Genomic DNA, 25,685 nt, shown 5'->3' with positions numbered 1-25,685 from the left:
CCTCCCCTCTAGGTGATCACAAAGTATCGAGCTATTCTCCCTGTGCTATGTAGCCCCTTCCCACTAGCCATCAATTTTACATTTGGTAGTGTATATATGTCAATGCCACTCTCTCACTTTCTCCCAGCTTCCCCTTCCCCCCTCTGTGTCCTCAAGTCCATTCTCTATGTCTTCATCTTTATTCCTGCCCTGACACTAGGTTCATCAGTACCTTTTCTTAAGATTCCACATATGTGCGTTAGCAAATGGTATTCATTTTTCTCTTTCTGACTTACTTTACTCAGTATGACAGACTCTAGATCCATCCACCCCATTACAAATAACTCAATTTCATTTCTTTTTATGGTTGAGTAATATTCCATTCTATATATGTGCCACATCTTCTTTATCCATTCAAGTGTCAATGGACATTTAGGTTGCTTCCATGTCCTGGCTATTGTAAATTGTTCTGCAATGAACATTGTGGTACATGACTCTTTTTGAATTATGGTTTTCTCAGGGTATATGCCCAGTAGTGGGATTGCTGGGTCGTATGGTAGTTCTATATTTAGTTTTTTCTAAGGAACCTCTGTACTGTTCTCCATAGTGTCTATATCAATTTACATTCTCACCAACAGTGCAAGAGGGTTCCCTTTCCTCCACACCCTCTCCAGCATTTATTGTTTGCAGATTTTTTGATGATGGCCATTCTGATTAGTGTGAAGTGATACCTCATTGTGGTTTTGATTTGCATTTCTCTAATGAGTAGTGGTGTTGAGCATCTTTTCATGTGTTTGTTGGCAATCTGTATGTCTTTGGAGAAATGTCTATTTAGGTCTTCCACCCATTTTTGGATTGGTTTGTTTGCTTTTTTTGATATAGAGCTGCATGAGCTGTTTGTATATTTTGGAGATAAATCCTTTGTCAGTTTCTTCATTTACAATTTTTTTTCTCCCATTAACAGGGTTGTCTTTTTATCTTGTTTACAGTTTCCTTTGTAATGCAAAATCTTTTAAGTTTCATTAGGTCCCATTTGTTTATTTTTGTCTTTATTTCCATTTCTCTAGGAGGTGGGTCAGAAAGGATCTTGCTGTGATTTATGTCATAGAGTGTTCTACCTATGTTTTCCTCTAAGAATTTATAATGTCTGACCTTACATTTAGGTCTTTAATCCATTTTGAGTTCATTTTTGTGTATGGTGTTTGGAAGTGTTCTGATTTCATTGTTTTACATGTAGCTGTCCAGTTTTCCCAGCACCACTTATTGAAGAGGCTATCTTTTCTCCATTGTATATCCATGCCTCCTTTGTCATACATTAGTTGACCATAGTGCATGGGTTTATCTCTGGGCTTTCTATCCTGTTCCACTGATCTATATTTCTGTGTTTGTGCCAGTTCCATACTGTCTTGATTACTGTAGCTTTGTAGTATAGTCTGAAGTCAGGGAACCTGATTCCTCCACCTCCATTTTTCTTTCTCAAGATTGCTATGGGCGGCTGGAGCAGGACCTGGGAGGCAGCGGCGGGGATACACCAGAAATACATCTACATGTGGAACAACTCCAACAAAACACCTACTGAACGCTGGCAGAAGACCTCAGACCTCCCATAAGGCAAGAAACCCCCCACGTACCTGGGTAGGGCAAAAGAAAAAAGAATAAACAGAGACAAAAGGATAGGGACAGGACCTGCACCAGTGGGAGGGAACTGTGAAGGAGGAAAGGTTTCCACACACTAGGAAGCCCCTTCGTGGGCAGAGACTGCGGGTGGCGGAGGGGGAAAGCTTCGTAGCCATGGAGGAGAGCACAGCAACAAGGGTGCAGGGGGCAAAGCGGAGAGACTCCCACACAGAGGATCAGTGCCGACAGGCACTCACCAGCCTGGGAGACTTGTCTGCTCACCCGATGGGGTGGGCGGGTCTGGGAGCTGAGTCTCGGGCTTCAGTCGGAGCGCAGGGAGAGGACTGGGGTTGGTGGCGTGAACACAGCCTGCAGGGGGTTAGTGAGCCACGGCTGGCCAGGAGGGAGTCTGGGGAAAAGTCTGGACCTGCCGAAGAGGCAAGAGACTTTTTCTTCCCTCTTTGTTTCCTGGTGCGCGAGGAGAGGGGATTAAGAGTGCTGCTTAAAGGAGCTCCAGAGACGGGATCGAGCCACGGCTAAAAGCGCAGATGCCAGAGACTGGCATTAGATGCTAAGGCTGCTGCTGCCGCCACCAAGAAGACTGTGTGCGAGCACAGGTCACTCTCCACACCCTGCTTCCGGGAAGGCTGTGCAGCCCGCCACTGCCAGGGTCCCGGGATTCAGGGACAACTTCCCCGGGAGAACGCATGGCGTGCCTCAGGCTGGTGCAACCTCACGCCGGTCTCTACCACTGCAGGCTCACCCCGCACCCCGTGCCGCTCGCTCCCCCCGGCCTCAGTGAGCCAGAGCCCCCGAATCAGCGGCTTCTTTAACCCCCTCCTGTCTGAGTGAAGAACAGACGCCCTCCGGCGACCTACAAGCAGAGGTGGGGCCAAATCCAAAGGTGAGAAACTGGGAGCTGTGAGAACAAAGAAGAGAAAGGGAAATCTCTCCCAGCAGCCTCAGAAGCAGTGGATTAAAGCTCCACAATCAACTTGATGTACCCTGCATCTGTGGAATACCTGAATAGACAACGAATCTTCCCAAATTAAGGAGGTGGATTTTGAGAGCAAGATTTATGATTTTTTCCCCTTTTCCTCTTTTTGTGAGTGTGTATGTGTATGCTTCTGTGTGAGATTTTGTCTGTATAGCTTTGTTTCCACCATTTGTCCTAGGGTTCTATTCGTCCAATTTTTAATTTTTTTTCTCTCTTAATAATTATTTTTTTTATTTTAATAACTGTATATTTTATCTTACTTTATTTTATTTGGCTTTATCTTCATTCTTTCTTTTTTCCTTCCTTCCCTCCTTCCTTCCTTCCTTCCTTCCTTCCTCCCTCCCTCCCTCCCTCCTTTCTTTCTTTCTTTCTTTCTTTCTTTCTTTCTTTCTTTCTTTCTTTTCTTTCCACTTCAATGAATTCTTCCTTTCTACTTTTTCTCCTTTTTATTCTGAGCCATGTGGATGAAAGGCTCTTGGTGCTGCAGCCAGGAGTCAGTGCTGTGCCTCTTAGGTGGGTGAACCAACTTCAGGACACTGATCCACAAGAGACCTCCCAGCTCCACATAATATCAAATGGCGAAAACCTCCCAGAGATCTCCATCTCAACAACAGCACCCAGCTTCACTCAACGACCAGCAAGCTACAGTGCTGGACATCCTATGCCAAATAACTAGCAAGACAGGAACACAAACCCACCCATTAGCAGAGAGGCTGCCTAAAATCATAATAAGTCGACAGACACCCCAAAACACACCACCAGACGTGGATCTGCCCACCAGAAAGACAAGATCCGACCTCATCCACCAGAACACAAGCAATAGTCTCCTCCACCAGGAAGGCTACACAACCCACTGAACCAACCTCCGCCACTGGGGACAGACACCAAAAACATCAGGAACTACGAACCTGCAGCCTGCAAAAAGGAGACCCCAAACACAGTAAGATAAGAAAATGAGAAGACAGAAAAACACAGAGCAGATGAAGGAGCAAGATAAAAACCCACCAGACCTAACAAATGAAGAGGAAATACGCAGTCTACCTGAAAATGAATTCAGAATAATGATAGTAAAGATGATCCAAAATCTTGAAAATAGAATAGACAAAATGCAAGAAACATTTAAAAAGGACCTAGAAGAACTAAAGATGAAACAAACAATGATGAACAACACAATAAATGAAATGAAAAATACTCTAGAAGGGATCAATAGCAGAATAACTGAGACAGAAGATTGGATAAGTGACCAGGAAGATAAAATAGTGGAAATAACTACTGCAGAGAAGAATAATGAAAGAAGAATGAAAAGAACTGAGGACAGTCTCAGAGTCCTCTGGGACAACATTAAACGCACCAACATTCGAATTATAGGGGTTCCAGAAGAAGAGAAAAAGAAAGGGAAAGAGAAAATATTTGAAGAGATTATAGTTGAAAACTTCCCTAATATGGGAAAGGAAATAGATAATCAAGCCCAGGAAGCACAGAGTGTCCCAAACAGGATAAATCCAAGGAGAAATATGCCAAGACACATATTAATCAAACTGTAAAAAATTAAATACAAAGAAAACATATTAAAAGCAACAAGGGAAAAACAACAAATAACACAAAAGGGAATCCCCATAAGGTTAACAGCTGAACTTTCAGCAGAATCTCTGCAAGCCAGAAGGGACTGGCAGGACATATTTAAAGTGATGAAGGAGAAAAACCTGCAACCAAGATTACTCTACCCAGCAAGGATCTCATTCAGATTTGATGGAGAAATTAAAACCTTTACAGACAAGCAAAAGCTGAGAGAGTTCAGCATCACCAAACCAGCTCCACAACAATTGCTAAAGGAACTTCTCTAGGCAGGAAACACAAGAGAAAGAAAAGACCTACGATAACGAACCCAAAACAATTAAGAAAATGGGAATAGGAACATACATATCGATAATTACCTTAAATGTAAATGGATTAAATGCTCACACCAAAAGACACAGATTGACTGAATGGATACACAAACAAGACCCATATATTTGCTGTCTACAAGAGACCCACTTCAGACCTAGAGACACATACAGACTGAAAGTAAGGGGATGGAAAAAGATATTTCATGCAAATGGAAACCAAAAGAAAGCTGGAGTAGCAATTCTCATATCAGACAAAATAGACTTTAAAATAAGGACTATTAGAAGAGACAAAGAAGGACACTACATAATGATCAAGGGATCCATCCAAGAAGAAGATATAACAATTGTAAATATTTATGCACCCAACATAGGAGCACCTCAATACATAAGGCAAATCCTAACAGCCATAAAAGGGGAAATCAACAGTAACACATTCATAGTAGGGGACTTTAACACCCCACTTTCACCCATGGATAGATCATCCAAAATGAAAATAAATAAGGAAACACAAGCTTTAAATGATACATTAAACAAGATGAACTTAATTGATATTTATAGGACACTTCATCCAAAAACAACAGAATACACATTTTTCTCAAGTGCTCACGGAACATTCTCCAGGATAGATCATCTCTTGGGTCACAAATCAAGCCTTGGTAAATTTAAGAAAATTGAAATTGTATCAAGTATCTTTTCTGACCACAATGCCATGAGACTAGATATCAATTACAGGAAAAGATCTGTAAAAAATACAAACACATGGAGGCTAAACAATACACTACTTAATAATGAAGTGATCACTGAAGAAATCAAAGAGGAAATTAAAAAACACCTAGAAACAAATGACAATGGAGACACAACAACACAAAACCTATGGGATGCAGCAAAAGCAGTGCTAAGGGAGAAGTTTATAGCAATACAAGCCCACCTTAAGAAGCAGGAAATATCTCGAATAAACAACCTAACCTTGCACCTAAACCAATAGAGAAAGAAGAACAAAAAATACCCAAAGTTAGCAGAAGGACAGAAATCATAAAAATTAGATCAGAAATAAATGAAAAATAAATGAAGGAAATGATAGCAAAGATAATAAACCTAAAAGCTGGCTCTTTGAGAAAATAAACAAAATTGATAAACCACTAGCCAGACTCATCAAGAAAAAAAGGGAGAAGACTCAAATCAATAGAATAAGAAATGAAAAAGGAGAAGTAACAACTGACACTGCAGAAATACAAAAGATCATGAGAGGTTACTACAAGCAACTCTAAGCCAATAAAATGGACAACCTGGAAGAAATGGACAAATTCTTAGAAATGCACAACCTGCCAAGATTGAGTCAGGAAGAAATAGAGAATATGAACAGACCAATCACAAGCACTGAAATTGAAATTGTGATTAAAAATATTCCAACAAACAAAAGCCCAGGACCAGAGGGCTTCACAGGCGAATTCTATCAAACATTTAGAGAAGAGCTAACACCTATCCTTCTCAAACCCTCCAAAATATAGCAGAGGGAGGAACACTCCCAAACTCATTCTACAAGGCCACCATCACCTTGATACCAAAACCAGAGAAGGATGTCACAAAGAAAGAAAACTACAGGCCAATATCACTGATGAACATAGATGCAAAAATGTTCAACAAAATACTAGCAAGCAGAATCCAACAGCACATTAAAAGGATCATACACCATGATCAAGTGGAGTTTATTCCAGGAATGCAAGGATTCTTCAATATACGCAAATCTATCAATGTGATAAACCATATTAACAAATTGAAGGAGAGAAACCATATGATCATTTCAATAGATGCAGAGAAAGCTTTTGACAAAATTCAACACCCATTTATGATAAAAACCCTGAAGAAAGTAAGCATAGAGGGAACTTTCCTCAACTTAATAAAGGCCATATATGAGAAACCGACAGCCAACATCATATTCAATGGTGAAAAACTGAAAGCATTTCCACTAAGATCAGGAACAAGACAAGGTTGCCCACTCCCACCACTCTTATTCAACATAGTTTTAGAAGTTTTAGCCACAGCAATCAGAGAAGAAAAGGAAATAAAAGGAATCCAAACTGGAAAAGAAGAAGGAAAGCTGTCACTGTTTGCAGATGACACAATACTATACACAGAGAATCCTAAAGATGCTACCAGAAAACTACTAGAGCTAATCAATGTATTTGGTAAAGTAGCAGAATACAAAATTAATGCACAGAAATCTCTGATATTCCTATACACTAATGATGAAAAATCTGAAAGTGAAATTAAGAAAACACTCCCATTTACCACTGCAAAAAAATAATAAAATATCTAGGAATCACTAGAAAAATGCAAATGAAAACTACAATGAGATATCATCTCACACCAGTCTGAATGCCCATTATCAAAAAATCTAGAAACAATAAATGCTGGAGAGGGTGTGGAGAAAAGAGAACCTTCTTGCATTGTTGGTGGGAATGTAAATTGATACAGCCACTGTGGAGAACAGTATGGAGGTTCCTTGAAAAACTACAAATAGAACTACCATATGACCCAGCAATCCCACTACTGGGCATATACCCTGAGAAAACCATAATTCAAAAAGAGTCATGTACCAAAATGTTCATTGCAGCTCTATTTACAATAGTCCGGATGGAAATAACCTAAGTGTCCATCATCGGATGAATGGATAAAGAAGATGTGGCACATATATACAATGGAATATTACTCAGCCAGGAAAATAAATGAAATTGAGCTATTTGCAATGAGGTGGATAGACCTAGAGTCTGTCATACAGAGTGAAGTAAGTCAGAAAGAGAGAGACAAATACCATATGCTAACACATATATATGGAATTTAAGAAAAAAAAATATCATGAAGAACTTAGGGGTAAGACAGGAATAAAGACACAGACCTACTAGAGAATGGACTTGAGGATATGGGGAGGGGGAAGGGTAAGCTGTGACAAAGCGAGAGAGAGGCATGGATATATATACACTACCAAACTTAAGGTAGATAGCTAGTGGGAAGCAGCCGCATAGCACAGGGAGATCAGCTCGGTGCTTTGTGACCACCTGGAGGGGTGGGATAGGGAGGGTGGGAGGGAGGGAGATGCAAGAGGGAAGAGATATGGAACATATGTGTATGTGTAACTGATTCATTTTGTTGTAAAGCAGAAACTAACACACCATTGTAAAGCAATTATACTCCAATAAAAACAAAACAAAACAACAACAAAAATAAAATAAAAAGATTGCTTTGGCTATTTGCAGTGTTTTGTGTTTTCATGCAAATTGTAAATTTTTTTGTTCTAGTTCTATGAAAAATGTCATTGGTAATTTGATAGGGATTGCATTGAATCTGTATTGCTTTGGGTAGTATAGTTATTTTCACAATGTTGATTCTTCTAATCCAAGCACATGGTATATCTTTCCACCTGTTTGTATCATCTTTGATTTCTTTCATCAGTGTCTTATAGTTTTCTGTATATAGGTCTTTTGCTTCCTTAGGTAGGTGTATTCCTAAGTATTTTATTCTTTTTGCTTCAGTGATAAATGGGAGTGTTTCCTTAATTTCTTTTTCTGATTTTTTTTGTTTTTAGTGTATAAAAATGCAAGAGATTTCTGTGCATTAATTTTTTATCCTGTTACTTTATGAAATTCATTGATTAGTTCTAGTACAGTGAAATAACTGTTTCTTTTTTAGTAGTGGTATTTTAAATTTGTTAAATGCCAATTCCTTTTTATTAATTAGATATGAGAGAGTCATAAATGCTTTTGTTTTAAAGTTTTTGTATGTTTTTGTGATAGAATATTGAAAAAAATGGCTGCAGTAATGTGTCTTATCTCTGTATACAGGCCAGTTTGCAATGTGACTTTTGAGCCCCTTCCATCAAGAGGAAGAGTTTAATTCTCCGTCACTTGAATCTAGGCTTAGCCATGTGATTTGCTTTGGCCAATGGAACATTAAAGAATAGGGGGTAAACAAAGACCAGGAAAGTGCTTGTGCTTTCAACTTGCCCTCTCTTGTGGTAGATATCCTATGACACCATATAAACAAGCTTAGGATAGCTTCCTAAAGGATGAGACCATATGGATAGAGGTCCCAGCTATCTTTACTAACATGACTTCTTACTCACTCCAGCTAGGGCCACAGATCTGTGAATGATATCATCCTAGATCTTCTACCACTAGCCAAGACAGACCAGAGAACCATACAAGCACACTATAGAATTATGACGAAAAAAAAAATTTTTTTTTTTTTGCTTTAAGCCACTCAGCTTTGAAGTGGTTTATTACACAGCAAAAGTTAATTGATAGAGATGTTTATACTTTGTAATTTTTTTAAATTAAATCTTCATTTTTATTAGAATTTTGTTTTGTTTCCCTGTGCTAGAAATTTTTGTGTAATTACTTTATTATACTCTAGTAACTCATTTTCAATTTTTTTATCTCCTCTCTCCAAATATCACTTTGATTCTTCATGGATATTCCCTTTTAAAGTATAAGCTACCTTTAGTGGATGGATCTATGTAAGTTTTCCTTTCACCAAACATGCCCATCTTTGAATAGCAAATATATAATATTTATTTAAGGAGCAATCTGTCATGTTTGGATCTTTTCATTGGGATTAGTTTTGTTTATTACAGCATTAAATGCTTTCTATATTTTAACAATTTATTGTTAACTACATTTCTAATTATCCTAATCCCTTTTGGGTGATGTTGATTCTTTTTGTGACAGGAAATTATGAGAGCAGTCAATAAAATATGCTGCCACTTCTATTACCAAATTGAGTCAAATTATTATAAAAGACCTCTTAGGGAGGATGAGCTTGATTCTCTTCCAGTCTGAAGGCTGCTTCTCATGCAATAGCGGCCAACTGGCAGAGTACATGAAGCAAAACGCATTTGCCCAAACTCTTATTTTTCCTGATATGGCAGGATTCTTGCTAACACTGGGCTTGACAGGTAAAGAATTGTGGACTAAGTAAGGCTGAGATGTAGTTGAGAAGAGGGCTCAGAGGAGCCTGACTAAAGTTTGGTCAAGCAAGGAGTCCTTGTTATTATGTCAGTAAAATTAAGAGAGACACTGTAACTGGGAAATTGGCAGTGGTACCTATAAATGTCTGTTTTTGGTGGACACTAAGCTCTATTTTATTGAACTATAATTGGGTCTTTTGCTCATCTCAAGTTTAAGAAGGCAAGAATGTGAACCCTCTGCTGCCTCTTAACTTTCCTTTTAATTTGGTCTATTTTCTCTTAATGTTTATCCTAAATTTACTGACATAACAAGTTTTATTTCTACAAGTTAAATTTGATACATTTTCCTCCTCCAGTGTAGATGCTTTCTCTTCTGATCAATATTACCTAATATGTGTCTGGAAATTTTTGTAAATTTATCCAATTAAGATCTTTATGTTTGTATTAACTACATATTGATGTATAACAAATTACCTCAAAGCTTGTCAATTTAAAACAGCAAATATTTATTATCTCACAGTTTCTGGGTGTTAGGATTTCGGACATGGTTTAGCTGGATGTCTCCTGGTCAGTCTTTCATAAGGGTCTAATCAAGATGTCAATGGAGTTAGTTCTCTCTCTTATGAGGGAAAACCAATTTCCAAGATCACTAACACGATTGTCAACAGTCATCAGACCTCAGCTGACTGTTAGCAAGAGACCTCTCTCTGTTCCTTGCCATATGGTTCTCACCGTGGGATATTCACAAACTGGCAGGTTTTTTCCCTATTGAAAGGAATCTAAGAGAGAGAAAATGATATAGGGCATGCAAGACAAAGCCATACTTTCTTTTTATCTATCCTCCAAAGTGACATCTTATTACTTTACCATATTCACTTCATTAGAAACACATCACTAGTTTCAGACCACAAACAAAGGAAAGGTATTAAAATATCTATACTATTAATCTATTATTATGTAACCAATTACCCTGAAATTTACAGCAGACATGTATGGTGTCACAGCTACTGTGCATAGGAACCCAGGCACAGCTTATTTGCATTTCTCTGCCTGAAATCCTCTCACAAGGTTGCAATCAAGATGTTCGCAGTGTCTGTATTTTCATCTGAAGGACTGACTGGGAGAGAATTATGGTCCAAGATGACTCACATGGTTGTCAGTAGGCTTCAGTCCTTTTTTGGTCCATTGGATGGAGGGTTTTTAGTGTCTAAATTGCTGTTAGGCAGAGTCCTTCCCTCAGCTCCTTGCCATGTTCACCTCTCCATCAGTCAACTCACAAATGGTAGCTTACATCCTTAGAGCAGTCATAAGAAAGAGCAAGATGAATTTTACCTTCTATTTTTTTAATACTCTAATCCCAGAAGAGATACCCCATCACTTTTACCATGTTTTATTTGTGAGAAGTGAGTCAATAGGCCCAGCTCACATTCAAAGTGAGGAGATTACACAAGGGCATGGATACAGGAATGAGGGATCCTAGGAGCTATTTTAGAAGCTGCCTGACCCAGTGCTATTATCTGATTTATACGAACCTTTTTATTTAAAGTATTACTTAGTTATAATATTTGCTGCAAACATCTCCCATAATTTTAGTTGTCATTTTAATTAGTTTGACATATACACATATTAACTGTATGTTATCTTATGAAGTTTAACTTTTTCTCTGCAATGACTTCCATTGTCTTTAAACTTGCCAAGTCACCTGAAAAATATGGTGAAATTTTACTTAGATTCTGTCCCTCTGTTTTTTCTTTTCTCATTTCTGTCTCTTTATACTTATTTTCCTTTTCCTTTGTAATAGCTGAATAATATCAATTTGGAGGGACTTGCCTGAAATTTTTAGCCAGTCAACCCAATTTCTGCTATTTTTTAATGAAAGAAATTTTCCTTTACCTCATAATTTATGCATCTTTCTTTGTTGTAACTCAATATCTTACATATCAGATTCTATTTATTTTTACTTCTCATGTTTTAAACTGTGATATCTGCTGTTGAGTAACATACTTCTCATGTTAGAACTGTTATTATTAAATTGGCTTACCTCACTGCTTCTAGCATGTTGATTTATTTCCTTTCCTATGATACTGCAATCCCCTTTTAACCTTCTTCCTGTCCTTCCTCCCTTTAACTCAACATCAGTCTCCCTTTTTTCTATACACATCCTTCTTTCCTTTTTGGTTCTTGAGATTTTGTAAGTCCTATGTTACCCTCCTCTCCTGTATTCCAAATTTTCTATTAATTTGGATTGTTTTAGACTTAGAGTTATACTGTTCTCATTATCTTTGTATTTTCCCCATCTCTATTCATTTCCTTAGGTAATTATTAACTATTTTCTATAGCCCTTAGATGAATATGTATTCTCTATGTCAAGTATTTCTTTGTTCCACAAAGGACATGTTTACCATAATGTATATTATAGAACAGATTGTCAATCCCTAGCAACTATATATAATTTAATTTTCCTGGTAGCTAATGAGGTAGCATTTATATCTCTCTCTCTATCTACCTATCTATCTATCTATCTATCTAGATATAGATATATATTTTCAGACTCTTCTATGTTTAAGGGTATAAGACAAGTGTCCTAGAACTATATTTCATTTATTTTGTAAATAGTAAAATGAGTGGCCTCTTTTCACTGCATACTTTAATGGCAGAGGTATATGTTTCCCTGAGAGAAGTTTAATGGAATGTCCTATTACCCCTTATAGATACTCTTATGTATAATAAGAGAATATTTGAAACTTCTTAGGACGATTTTATAAGGATAGAGTAAGGAACAGATCTTGAAGGGAGAGGAGAGAAAACCAGCACGTAATTGGAAGTAGTACGGTTGCACTGTGTTATCCCTCCTCCATGGTCTCCAAATAGTTAAGTTTTATAAACTTTTAATATTCTTGTTGTGAGAGTTTTCATTAGGAGAGCCAGAGGAGTAGCCAATTTCACTTGGAGTAAATGTGGTAAGAAATAAAATAAAAGGCTAAAAAAAACTGTAACTTCAGATGCAAAAAAATAAAAACAGGTGAAAATAAGCCAGTGAGAATTAACATGTTATGGGGTTATCTAATGATCTAATGAATGGTAGAATCATACTTTGATCTCTGAGAAACAATGTGACTACAATATTATATCTGATAAAACATATAAAGTACATATCTTATATTTAAGTTGTATATTATAAAATTCTAATAGTAATTACATTTACCTAGACATGTCATTCTTGATCCAATTCAATCAATGAATAAAACCAGTAATTAAAACCTACTTATTAATTATCACAACTGTTTATTTCCAAATGAGGTAATTAATAAAGATATAATTACAAAGTTAAAAGTATAAAAAATAAGTTTTTTCTAATGGCTCAAGCAAGCAGTTAGTAATTTAAGTTCACATATTCTCTAGGAATGTGCCCCAGTATTTCTGATAAGCAAATAAAATTAGGTGAGAATTGTCAGAAACATGTCTGTAGAATCATAAATTTGAATTAAAAAAACCTTGCAGATTCTTTTAATTAATTGCACAAAATATCAGAAGCCTTGTTAATTTTCTCACAAAAACCAAATAAAAAAGTTTTAAACTATTTCTATCTATTTTGAGTGTTAGAATTGTCTTTTGAGTGTTAGAAGTGTCAGAGGACAATTTTAGCTATTACTTTCCCTCATCAGTGCACTGGTTATTCTCACACAGTAGCAAGAATCCCAGGCATGACTGAGAGAATTAGAAGTTATAAATCACAGCAGTTTTGAAATGGTTCTGTCACTTGTTTCAAAACAATGATAAATTTGAAAGTAGTTGCTACATATGTTCTTATTATATAAAATGTCTATTTTTCAGTAAAAATAAATAGACATCAATATGTACTAAATATGATCTTCCTAACAACCAAAATGATATTCCTCAATTGTATTTCTAAATATTATTAAGCAATATTGTTCTTGATTAAGAATCTTAATTAATGAAGTAATGACTTGAATTTGAGGCTCATTCTAGTCTGAAATTTTTTCTTTCCTTCTTAGTAATAGATAATATCATTTATTCAAAAGTTGTCTCACAAATTTCTATGATCATTTATGCTGTGAATATCTACAACATCCTTGCCTTCATCCAGGAACCAAATTAATTCAATTTTCTATAATTCCTAATGCCTCTGATTGTGTCAGAATGGATCCATAGAAGCACATGGTAGAACAGAGGGAGGCAAAACCAGGGTTTATCAGATAATCAGCTCATCAGATAAACTGGACTTTAATGTTTTCTCCCACAAGTATCATATTTCTGATATTCAGTGAATTCCAAGAGACCTAATTAGCTTATTAGGGCATAGCAGTAGAAAATTTATTAAATATTGTTTTTTTTTTAACATCTTTACTGGAGTATAATTGCTTTACAATGGTGTGTTAGTTTCTGCTTTACAACAAAATGAATCAGTTATATATATATATACATATGTTCCCATATCTCTTCCCTCTTGCATCTCCCTCCCTCCCACCCTCCCTATCCCACCCCTCCAGGTGGTCACAAAGCACCGAGCTGATCTCCCTGTGCTACGCGGCTGTTTCCCACTAGCTATCTACCTTACATTTGGTAGTGTATATATATCCATGCCTCTCTCTCGCTTTGTCACAGCTTACCCTTCCCCCTCCCCATATCCTCGAGTCCATTCTCTAGTAGGTCTGTGTCTTTATTCCTGTCTTACTCCTAGGTTCTTCATGACATTTTTTTTCTTAAATTCCATATATATGTGTTAGCATATGGTATTTGTCTCTCTCTTTCTGACTTACTTCACTCTGTATGACAGACTCTAGGTCTATCCACCTCATTACAAATAGCTCAATTTCATTTCTTTTTATGACTGAGTAATATTCCATTGTATATATATGCCACATCTTTATCCATTCATCCGATGATGGACACTTAGGGTGTTTCCATCTGGGCTATTGTAAATAGAGCTGCAATGAACATTTTGGTACATGACTCTTTTTGAATTATGGTTTTCTCAGGGTATATGCCCAGTAGTGGGATTGCTGGGTCATATAGTAGTTCTATTTGTAGTTTTTCAAGGAACCTCCATACTGTTCTCCACAGTGGCTGTATCAATTTACATTCCCACCAACAATGCAAGAAGGTTCTCTTTTCTCCACACCCTCTCCAGCATTTATTGTTTCTAGATTTTTTGATAATGGGCATTCAGACTGGTGTGAGATGATATCTCATTGTAGTTTTGATTTGCATTTCTTTAATGATTAGTGATGTTGAGCATTCTTTCATGTGTTTGTTGGCAGTCTGTATATCTTCTTTGGAGAAATGTCTATAGATGCAGAGAAAGCTTTTGACAAAATTCAACACCCATTTATGATAAAAACCCTGCAGAAAGTAGGCATAGAGGGAACTTTCCTCAACATAATAAAGGTCATATATGACAAACCCGCAGCCAACATCATCCTCGATGGTGAAAAACTGAAAGCAATTCCACTAAGATCAGGAACAAGACAAGGTTGCCCACTCTTACTCAACATAGTTTTAGAAGTTTTAGCCACAGCAATCAGAGAAGAAAAGGAAATAAAGGAATCCAAATCAGAAAAGAAGAAGTAAAGATGTCACTGTTTGCACATGACGTGATACTATACATAGAGAATCCTAAACATGCTACCAGAAAACTACTAGAGCTAATCAATGAATTTGGTAAAGTAGCATGATACAAAATTAATGCACAGAAATCTCTGGCATTCCTATACACTAATGATGAAAAATCTGAAAGTGAAATTAAGAAAACACTTCCATATACCACTGCAACAAAAAGAATAAAATATCTAGGAACAAACCTACCTAATGAATATTGTTATTCAGTGGATATCAAGGTCCTGGGACTCATCCCAGGCATATTTGAAGCATCAGGATAGGAAATCTCATTTTAGAAACTCATGAGAGTATGCCAATTTATATTCTGCCAGACTGGAATGATTTTTTCAGAAAATAAATTATCCAATATTTTGCAAGTGTTTAGCATCTGTAGCTGACTAATAACAGGAAAGATAAGCTAATAACTTTACTCCAATTTTGAAAGAAAAATATATCTTGAATCCATTCACTTATTTCCATTTTCACTACTATTACTCAACTGTTAATAGACTAGGTCTCTTGCTGTAAACCACCCTGAAACTAGAAAAAAAGTGCATGAAATAACTGTATTTAGATATATTGGACTAAAAGAAATGGAGAGTTGAGTTCCTCAAGCAAAGGAAAACAAATAATTTAGCCTCATTGATTATTCTGGATTTCTGCCTAAAACCACTTTTTCTAAATGCATTGCAGAGAAGGGTAGCTCAAAGAGAGCATGATGGTCTTGCTGAGATAAAGAATCTAAGGGACTTACCTGGTGGTCCAGCAGTAAAGAATCTGCCTTGCAATGCAAGGGATGTGGGTTCGATCCCTGGTCAGGGAACAAAGACCCCACATGCCACAGAGAAACTAAGCCCACATGACTCAACTAGAGAGCCTGCAAACAACAAACTACGGAGCCCATGCACTCTGGAGCCCATAAACCACAACTACAGAGCCCATGAGCCCTGGAGCCTATGTGTCACAACCAGAGAAGAGAAAACTCACACACCATAACTTGAGAGAAGCCTGCATGCCACAACAATAGATCCTGCGTGCCACAACGAAAGATGCTGCATGCCCCAGTGAAGATCCATCATGCCATAATGAAGACCGGACACAGCCAAATAAATAAAATAAAAATAATGTTCAAAAATTATTTTTAAAAATTAAAAAAAAAAGAATCTAATATTGGAGTTTGAAATACTGGGATAGCTCAAATTTGGAGGCAAGATAATGAGGGTAGGAGAACATGCAGAGAAGGTGCTGTAAATAGAAGTCACCTTGATTTTTGGCCAAATACTAAGCTGCACATAAACAGAGCTACAAATATAAAAGACTAGACGAAGAACAGCTACTGGGGAAAGAACGCCTACCAGAAAAAAAAAATCAAAAACTATCACAAAACTTCAAAGTGAAAAATTACACAAGGAGATGTAGACTAACTAGTTCCAAATTGCCAGAGTAAAGACACCTCCTTAACACTTTGTGTATTCCATCGAGAACTCATATAGCCCTAAGATTTTAAGTAGCATTTATCAAGATACTCTATACTTATTAAAAAATTAAAAGAAACCTCAAAAGTATCAAGCTGAAACAAAAGCAAATTAGCCATATGCTCAGAAGCTCAGTGCTCTATTAAGACAGAGGGCAAAATCCATACACTAAACAAATGTAACCTCTGTAATATGCAGCATATAATCACAAATTACCAGACATATGGTGGATTAGAATAATGTTATTCATAGTCAGGATAAAAATAAGGCAAAAGAAAATACTTGACATTTTAAAAGTAAAGAAATTAGGAAATTAGAAGACAGATTATTTAAAGTAATAAACATGACAAAGATTGGAAGGCAAGTATAAATATAATTAGAGAACAAATAGGAAATATAGAGAAATGAATTTACTAAAAGAAAACATTGAAATTCTAGAATTGAAGAATATATTTTTATTATTTATTTATTGATTTTTACTGAATGGACTTGGAAACATGTTAGAAACTAGATAAACTAGATAAGATCATTGAACATATAGATAGGGTTTAAAAAAAAAACAACAACTCTCCAAACAGCAGCATCAAGATCAAAATTATGAGTAAAATGAATGAATCTCAGGGACCTGTTTGATAATAACAAGTTGTCTGATATATATGTTATTGGAACACCAGAAGAATAGGAGAAAAAAAAGATTGGGGAAGAAAATATTTGTAAAAAAATGTGAAAATTGGTCAAATAGTGATATAGAACCCATATACCCATGAATCTCAATGATCACTAATCCAGATAAGCACAACAAAAAAACACAAGATGGATCAAAATTGATGACAAAAGGAAAACCTGAAAGCAACCAGAAAAAACAAAAACACACGCAGAGTATATAAGGGAGCAAATAAGAACACTGTAAGTCTTCTTTTGAAATAATGGTATTTGTACATTGGACAAAAGGAAATAAAGGACTAGGCTAATTATGCAACCAGAAGACAATGGGACATCTTTAAAGTCCTGAAAAAATCATGTTAACACAGAGTTTTATATCTGGCAAAAAACATCCTTCAAAAATGTAGATGAAATAAAGATATTTTTTGAAAACCAAAAGGTAGAAAGCCCAGAGATAAACCCACACACATATGGTCACCTTATCTTTGATAAAATAGGCAAGAATATACAGTGGAGAAAAGACATCCTCTTCAATAAGTGGTGCTGGGAAAACCAGACAGGTACATGTAAAAGAATGCAATTAGAACACTCCCTAACACCATACACAAAAATAAACTCAAAATGAATTAAAGACCTAAATGTAAGGTCAGATACTATCAAACTCTTAGAGGAAAACAGGCAGAACACTCTATGACATAAATCACAGAAAGATCCTTTTTGACCCACCTCCTAGAGAAATGGAAATAAAAACAAAAATAAAAAAATGAGACCTAATGAAACTTAAAATCTTTTGCACAGCAAAGGAAACCATAAACAAGACCAGAAGACAACCCTCAGAATGGGAGAAAATATTTGCAAACGAAGCAACTGACAAAAGATTAATTTCCAAAATATAAAAGCAGCTCATGCAGCTCAGTATCAAAAAGACAAAAACCCAATCCAAAAATGGACAGAAGACCTAAATAGACATTTCTCCAAAGAAGATATACAGATTGCCAACAAACACATGAAAGAATGCTCAACATCATTAATCATTACAGAAATGCAAATCAAAACTACAATGAGATATCATGTCACACCAGTCAGAATGGCCATCATCCAAAAATCTAGAAACAATAAATTCTGGAGAGGGTGTGGAGAAAAGGGAACCCTCTTGCACTGTTGGTGGGAATGTAAATTGATACAGCCACTATGGAGAACAGTAAGGAGGTTCCTTAAAGAGCTAAAAATAGAACTACCATACGACCCAGCAATCCCACTACTGGGCATCTACCCTGAGAAAACCATAATTCAAAAAGAGGGTTTCCCTGGTGGCGCAGTGCTTGAGAGTCCGCCTGCCGATGCAGGGGTCTTGGGTTCGTGCCCTGGTCCGGGACGATCCCACATGCCGTGGAATGGCTGGGCCCATGGGCCATGGCCACTGGGCCTGCGCATCTGGAGCCTGTGCTCCACGGGGGGAGAGGCCACAGCAGTGAGAGGCCCATGTACCACAAAAGAAAAAAAAAAAAAGAATCACATACCAAAATGTTCATTGCAGCTCTATTTGCAATAGCCAGGACATGGAAGCAACCTAAGTGTCCATCGATAGATGAATGGATAAAGATGTGGCACATATATACAATGGAATATTACTCAGCCATAAAAAGAAATGAAACTGAGTGACTTGTAGTGAGGTGGATGGACCTAGAGTCTGTCATACAGAGTGAAGTAAGTCACAAAGAGAAAAACAAATGCCATATGCTAACACGTATATATGGAATCTAAAAAAAAAAAAAAAGAAAGAAAAGAAAATGGTCAGAAGAACCTAGGGGCAAGATGGGAATAAAGACACAGACCTACCAGAGAATGGACTTGGGGATATGGGGAGGGGGTATGGTAAGCTGGGACAAAGTGAGAGAGTGTTATGGACATATATACACTACTAAACATAAAATAGATAGCTAGTGGGAAGCAGCCGCTTAGCACAGGGAGATCAGCTTGGTGCTTTGTGACCACCTAGAGGGTTGGGATAGGGAGGGTTAGAGGGAGGGACACACAAGATGGAAGAGATATGAGAACATATGTATATGTATAACTGATGCACTTTGTTATAAAGCAGAAACTAACACACCATTGTAAAGCAATTATACTTCAATGAACATGTTAAAAAAAAGTTGACATTGTTCATATCCTTCAGGACTATAATACACGAAAAAATAAATAAGTCTTTCAGGCAAAAGGGAAATATTAACAGTAGGGAATTTGGATCTATACAAAGAAAGGAAAATTGTTGAAATAGAAATAAGTGAGTAAATACAACACAATTTTTCTCATGTTAATTTCTTTAAAATATGATTGGCAGTGTAAATCAAACAATAAATAGGTAGTATAGGACATTTACATATGTAGGATTAAAATGTATGAAAACAATAGCACACAGGATGTGAAGGGGAAATAAACATCAGCTGCTACAACATATTTATATGACAACAGATAAAATAATTATTTAAAGGCAGAATATAAAATGTTAAAAGTATGCTCTAAAACTTAGAGCAATCAATAAATAAGAACAGAGATAAAACCAACAAAAAGATAAAGCTACTAGGTCAATAAGAGATAAAAATGGAATACTAAAGAGTATTCAATTAATCTACAAAGAAAACAAAGAATGAAAAATGAAATAAGAACAGATAAAACAAATAGGAGAAAAATGGAGAGATAGAAGACAAACACAATATATTACTAAATTAGATCAATTATCAATAGATAAAACATTCCAACAATATTGCAGAGGTTCTCCCCCATTAGTGAAAGTACTGATCCCCATATGGGACTCCACAGCCTGCGTCAGAAAGATGAGCCTCCAGATCATTTGGCTTTGAAGGTTAGCAGGACTTAATTTTGGGAGCCCCATAAAATTGGGGAAAATAGCAATTTCACTCTTAAAGGGTGCACACAAATTCTCACACGCACTGGCTCTCAGGGCAAAAGGAGTAATTTGCTAGAAGCATGGACCAGACCTATCTGCTGGTCTTGGAGAGTTTCCTGAAGAGGTTAAGAAGGGTTGGGAGGTGGACTGTGGCTCATCCTTGTGACATAGACACTGGTGGCAGCTGTCTTGGGAAACATCTACTGCATGAACACTGCTACTGGAGGCTGCCATCTTGGCTCATTAGTGCCTTTAAGACTTGGCCCTACCCAAAATCCTGCAGGTGCCAGTGCTGGGATGCTTCAGGCCCAACAATTAACTGGGCAGGGACACAACTCCATGCATTAGCAGACAGGCTGTGTAAAGGCTTCCTGAGCCCATAGCCACCTATAATCATGCCTCTAGACATGGCACTCCTCACCAGAGGGCCAAACCCCATTCCACCCATCAGTGGGAAGGCACTAGCCCTTCCTTCCAGGAAGTCTGCACTACCCTCTAAACCAGCTTCACCCACTAGGGGGAAGACACATGAGGCAAAAAGCACAAAAACAAACAAAGAAAATTACATCCTGCAGCCTACAGACCCTGGCCAACCACAGCAGTCCAGACCCTACCCTGGGACTAGCTGAGCCCTGGCCCTGTCCACTAGCAGGCCAATGAAAACTTCAGGACACCCTGGATCCCATATGTAACTGTGCCAGGAACTGCCCCCTCCACCAAAGATCAGAAACAAGCTCTGCAATGGCTGGGCCCTGCAGTCTTACTCAGGGAATGAACCCTGCCAACTAGTAGTCCAGCACTAACTCCAGGACCTGGCTTTACCTTCCTGGAATTGTAGGGACCCTGACTCCACCCACCAATGAGCCAGCACTAGCCCTGGGTTCACTTACAATTCTGCAGCCAGCTGCCTGTTCACCAATCTCTGTTAAACAGCAGCCAGCAGCATCTGAACATGGTAAGTCCTGGCAACCTACCAGGCTAGGAGCCAACCAAGCATACCAGACCACCCACATAGTCAGCCTGCCACAACAGAAGGAGCCAAGCAGCTCTCTTATGGGGAGCCATTAGAACATACAGCTTGGATGACTAGAGGGGAGTGCACAGTAGGGACACATAGGATGAGTCCTACAGAGAGCCACTTCTCCAAGGTCAAAAAACATAATTAACCTACCCCATACACAAAAATACAAATAGCAACTTAGACAAAATGAGGTGACAGAGGAATATGTTCCACATGAAGGAACAAGATAAAATCCCAGAGGAAAAACTAAGTGAAGTGGAGATAAGCTACTCAAGAACGAGTTCAGAGTAATGACCATAAATAAAATCAAAGAAATCAGGAAAACATGCCTGATTAATATGCTACTAAACAACAAATGAATCACTGAAGAAATCAAAGAGGAAATCAAAAAATACCTAGAGACAAATGAAAATGAAAATATGATAATCCAAACGTATGGGATGAGCAAAAGATCAGAGCAAACAAAACCCAAAGATGGTAGAAGGAAAGAACTCATAAAGATCAGAGCAAAAATAAATGAAATAGAGACTAAAAAACAATAGAAAATATCAGTGAAACCAAAAGTTGGTTCTTTGAAAAGATAAAGAAAATTGATAAACCTTTAGCCAGACTCATGAAGAAAAAAAGAAAGAGGACACATATCACTAAAATCAGAAATGAAAAAAGAGAAGTTACAACTGACACCACAGAAATACACAGGATCATAAGAAACTACTATGAACAACTTGACTCCAATAAAATGTACAACCTAGAAGAAATGGACAAATTCTTAGAATGGTACAATCTCCCAAGACTGAACTAGGAAGAAATAGAAAATATGAACAGACCAATTACCAGTACTGAATTTGAATTAGAAATTTTAAAACTCCCAATAAGCAAAAGTCCAGAACCAGGTTGCTACACTGGTGAACTGTACCAAACATTTAGAGAAGAGTTAAAACCTATCCTTCTCAAACTATTCCAAAAATATTCAGAGGAAGGAACACTTCCAAACTGATTCTATGCAGTCAGAATCACCCTGATATCAAAATCAGACAAAGATATCACAAAAACAGGAAAATTACAGTCCTGCAATAACACTGATGAACATAGATGCAAAAATCCTCACCAAAATACCTCAGATTGTACTAAACTGAATCCAACAATACATTAAAAGGATAACACACCACAATCAAGTGGGATTTATACCAGGGATAAAGTCCTAGCCACAGCAAAATGTGTTTGTTTTATTTCGGGTATATAACCAGTAGTGGAATTGCCGGGTCATAAGGTAGTTATATTTTGAGCTATCAAGAAAACTCCATACTGTATTCCACAGTGGCTGTGCCAATTTACATTCCCACCAACAAAGTACACGGGTTCCATTTTCTACAAAACCTGGCCAACAGTTTTTATTTGTTTTCTTTCTGATGTACATTCTAAAAGGTGTGAGGTGATATCTCATTTGGTTTTTACTTTTCAGTATGTTAACGTGGTGTATCACATTGATTGAGTTGCAGATACTGAAAAATCCTTGCACCCCTGGGATAAATCCCACTTGATCATGGTGTATGATCCTTTTAATGTGTTGTTGGATTTGGTTTGCTACTCTTTTGTCTTTATATTTGTCTATGTTTTCTTTAATATCTTTCATAATTACTGTATAGCTTTCACTGTACAAGTCTTTTACTGCCTTGGTTAGGTTCTTCCTATTTTTTAAATTCTTTTGACACTATTGCAAATTGTCTGATTTCCTTTCATATATTTCCTTATTAGTGTATAAAAATTGAAAGATTTTTGTATATTGATTTTGTATACTGAAACTTTATCGAATTCATTAAGTAGTTCTAACAGTTTTTTATGGACAATTAAGTGTGTTTCCCTATATAAAACCTTGTACAGAAGATTATCACCAATCAGGTTAGAGTTTTTATAGGCCTCTCAGACCTTTCTGCTAATCCAAACTACTGTTTTTGTTCTTAGCAAAATCCAGGCAACTGGGGTAGGCCAGAACCTGTCTTTAATCCTAAACAGATGGGACAAAAGCCAACCCCTCAGGTATCTCCCAGATAAATCAACACATTAGATGTACAGTTCAACATTTTCCCTTCTCAGAGAGCATCTGTCAGCTGGGATTTACAGGCTGCTCACTCTGCAAGGAGTTGGGGTAAGGAGCTGTGGTGAGTGCTTGCATGCTTGTTGGTTCAGACTTCTTTGTTCATTGTAGCCCCCAGGGTACTATTGTATACAGATCTCTGTTAGTTCTCTGAGACCTGTCCCTTGGGTAACACCTGGAAAAGTTGAGGTCTTAGCTGTGAGGCCCAACCCTTTAGCCACTCAGGGAAAAGCTGGGAGCTAGGGGTTCTCTTCTGATTATATGACTCTGTGTTAGGGCTGGGATTTTGGCAAAAAAAGTGTCTTCACTTCTCCTACTGGTTTCCATGTGGCTGATTTTACACTTGTACAAGGTGCAGTAGTCTCCCAATTAGTTTCTGTGTTTCTCATAAAGGGAATTTATCTGTGAGTTGTTATCAAATCGATGTCTCCATGGGGAGAGGAGGGTCCAAGTCTTCCTATTCAGTCATCTTGCTGTCCTGGATGTATTATTTAATCTCTGTAAAACTTGGTATCACTGTGGCAAAGTGGCAATGGTGATAATACAAATGTGCTTATCACAGAAGGTTGCTGTGGAGATTAAAAGAGCATTAAAACTATTTAAGGTATTTGGCACAATGTCTGACAGATAGTAGGTATTCAATGCCTATGAAGTCTTATTAGATATGAGTATTGATACTAATATTGCTTAAATGTCACTAAACTGTGATATATTCTGAATCCTTACGGTAGACACTTTGCAGAGATTAATGATTTCTATTTATGTTGAGTCAGTTCCCTTGCATTTCTTCTGGGAATTAGTCTGCTACGTAAATGATTAATCTCACACTTAGTCCATTTTGTAGCTTTTCTATGAGGAAATTCCGGGAGAGGAAGTGTTTGTTTAGGATTCCTGTTGAACACCGAAATTTCCTACATGAGAAGGAATACCTCTTCCACGAGTGTACTATGTGAGGAGACAAAAGGCAGTTTAACTAATGTTGAACCTTAATTCGGAGCATACTAAGGAGAGGGTTATAGATTAGAGGTCACCTTAAGGTAAATGAGATATTAAACACCCATAAACTGCAAGAAGCTAGTTAGAACAAATTGTTTGACATGGAATCTAGAAAAATGCTCAAATTTTATGTACCAAAATAGGAAACATATTTCAGTGCAAGGAGTTGTTCACTGTTGCTATGATGTACAAGAATTAATTCACAGCTAATTAGAGGCAGAGGCAGCCAGGAAAGATCAGACATGGGACACACAGAAAAGCAAAAAAAAAAAAAAAAAAGGATTTTTTTTTTAAACTCATGGATTCAATGGGAATTGAAGCCAATACAATTAAATTTCTTTCAAATGCATTCGAATACAGCAGACAATCATTACTTTACAAAATATGGGTCTTTAGATGTGCTAAAGAATGCAATAAAATGTATAGAAAATGAGAAAAGTAATGAATAGAACAGCATACCATGGCAACAATAGACATTTATATTCAGATCCACTAGGGATTAAATTTAGTTTCTTGCCTTATTTGACACTTATGTGAAAGTCTTTTTTATGTTGAGACATATTAATACCTCACACCCTATCAAATATTCTCAATAGTGAAAAAAATCCAACTCCATTAATATCATCATCCATTCATATCTACATTTTGATGGCAAAAATAAAATTGCTGTTATTGATACAACCTTTAATTTCTGTGGTGAATAATTTTACTCAAAAAGCTTTATAGTTTCTAAGCTGATTATTGAATTTCCCCACATATTAAAGTGAGATTTTTATTAGAGACAGAGGAAGAGAGTGAAGAAATTAAGAAGAGAGGTGCTTAGAGTTAAAGTGTGGTGGGGAACTTCCCTTGTGGTGCAGTGGTTAAGAATCCACCTGCTAACGTAGAGGACACGGGTTAGATCTCTGGTCCAGGAATATCTCACATGCGTGGAGCAACTAAGCCCATGGGCCACATACTGAGCCTGCACTCTAGAGCCCACGAGCCACAACTACAGAGCCCCTATGCCACAACTACTGAAGTCTGTGCACCTAAAGCCTGTGTTCCACAACAAGAGAAGCCACCGCAATGAGAAGCCCACACACTGCAACAGAGAGTAGCCCCCACTCACCACAACTAGAGAAAGCCTGCATGCAGCAACAAAGACCCAGGGCAGCCAAAAATAAATAAATTAATTAATTAAAAAAAAATAAAGTGCTGGTGGAACTTTATATATAATCGACTCTGTCACCCTCATTTTCTTATTAATACAAAACATATGCATAGAATACTTACTATGTAGCAGGTGAATCATGCTAGGTGATTCAGACCAAGTAAAGAAGATACTTTACTTGTTTTCTGTTATTAATATTCTACAGCACAGGGAGCTCAGTTCAGTGCTCTGTGATGACTTAGATGGGTGGGATGGGGAGTGGTGAGAGGGAGGTCCAAGAGGGAGGGGATATGTGTATACATATAGCTGATTC

This window comes from Lagenorhynchus albirostris, chromosome 9 (genome assembly GCF_949774975.1).
Source record: "Lagenorhynchus albirostris chromosome 9, mLagAlb1.1, whole genome shotgun sequence".
In the NCBI taxonomy this organism is placed as follows: Eukaryota; Metazoa; Chordata; class Mammalia; order Artiodactyla; family Delphinidae; genus Lagenorhynchus; species Lagenorhynchus albirostris.
Note: the sequence above shows the minus strand (reverse complement) of the source record.